Source organism: Schistocerca cancellata, chromosome 5 (assembly GCF_023864275.1).
Source record: "Schistocerca cancellata isolate TAMUIC-IGC-003103 chromosome 5, iqSchCanc2.1, whole genome shotgun sequence".
NCBI lineage: Eukaryota > Metazoa > Arthropoda > Insecta > Orthoptera > Acrididae > Schistocerca > Schistocerca cancellata.
The window spans coordinates 398530347-398531899 of record NC_064630.1 but is presented as its reverse complement, the minus strand read 5'-3'; the positions used below and the strand labels follow the sequence as shown (position 1 = coordinate 398531899).

The window sequence follows — 1553 nt, the reverse complement described above, 5'->3', positions numbered from 1 at the left end:
GCAATATGTTACAATTTTGTGTAAAAATAATTATGTATGGGGCAATGTGTTACAGTTCTGTTTGATGCTTGGGACACCATTTCATTTCAAGTAGCACTGACTATCAGCACATAATATATCTTAGTTGTTAAACAAATGTATATATTCGGATAACGGCAGTCAATATGACTTTAGTGTAATGGCAATCATGTCATCTGAACATCATTATCCCACCCAAAAGTGTTTGGGTGTGCATCTAAATGTGGTGGTTTCGACATTTTGTATCTAGGAACAGGAAAGTCGTCTGCAAAGTTTAAACTAGTAGAATAACTACACTTAACGGCCGTTCGCTAGCTAAAGTGGTAAATTTAACTGTGTATACTATACACAAATTACAGAGTAATATAGGGAAAATTCTGTGGCATTTATGAGTTTACATGACGAAACAGCAGGTCCTGTTCTGTGGCTGGTTGACAGCAGCTAACTGAGCAGCTGCCTCTTTGCTCTAAACGTTTACAACACTAACAAACGTTTGACGGTTTTCATAGTTACACTTGTGTATTACAAAAATATGTACTTTAAATGATACACCACATTAAATTCGTAGCGTTTGTTCTGCTAAAGAGTTGGGAAACGTGACGTTGGAACTACACATTTCATAAAACTTATCTCGTAGTTAGTTATTAGTATTATGGAGTAGCTGTTTAAAAGGAAAGGAGAACACTGGTATCATAATTTCGATTGTTAAATGTTGCAGCCTTCCTCAGTACGGTAACCATGAACCATGTCTGTTCGAACATAAAGCTATCACAGAACTTTGACGAGCTACAGCAAATATGAAACCAGTCACAAGCATCGAATATCTTTCTGCGCTATAGAATGTAATGCGTACTCTTCTTTCTCCTAAACTCGTGCTTGGTGGGGCGTTGCATTACTCAAAAACTTCTAAAAATGTCAGGTGGTGAAAATTCCGTTATCGACCCATCAGTGGAAAACAACCTCAAGGAGGCCTAAAACCGAAAACAATAAGGAGCTAAAATGAAACTTCCTGGCAGATTAAAACTGTGTGCCGACCGAGACTCGAACTCGGGACCTTTGCCTTTCGCGGGCAAGTGCTCTACCAACTGAGCTACCGAAACACGACTCACGCCCGCTACTCACAGCTTTACTTCTGCCAGTATCTCGTCTCCTACCTTCCAAACTTTACAGAAGCTCTCCTGCGAACCTTGCAGAACTAGCACTCCTGAAAGAAAGGATATAGCGGAGACATGGTTTAGCCACAGCCTGGGGGATGTTTCCAGAATGAGATTTTCACTTTGCAGCGGAGTGTGCGCTGATAAGTAAAGAAGTAAAGCTGTGAGTACCGGGCGTGAGTCGTGCTTCGGTAGCTCAGTTGGTAGAGCACTTGCCCGCGAAAGGCAAAGGTCCCGAGTTCGAGTCTCGGTCGGGCACACAGTTTTAATCTGCCAGGAAGTTTCATATCAGCGCACACTCCGCTGCAGAGTGAAAATCTCATTCTGGAAACATCCCCCAGGCTGTGGCTAAACCATGTCTCCGCTATATCCTTTCTTTCA

At 41.9% G+C, this 1553-nt stretch overlaps 1 non-coding gene across 1 annotated transcript; it reads right to left on the bottom strand.

Annotated features, from left to right (window-relative positions):
* Positions 1–1044: 1044 nt before the first annotated feature.
* On the bottom strand, positions 1045–1120 carry Trnas-cga (transfer RNA serine (anticodon CGA)). Its single transcript has one exon. It is a non-coding gene; the product is annotated as a tRNA-Ser (tRNA).
* Positions 1121–1553: the final 433 nt, after the last annotated feature.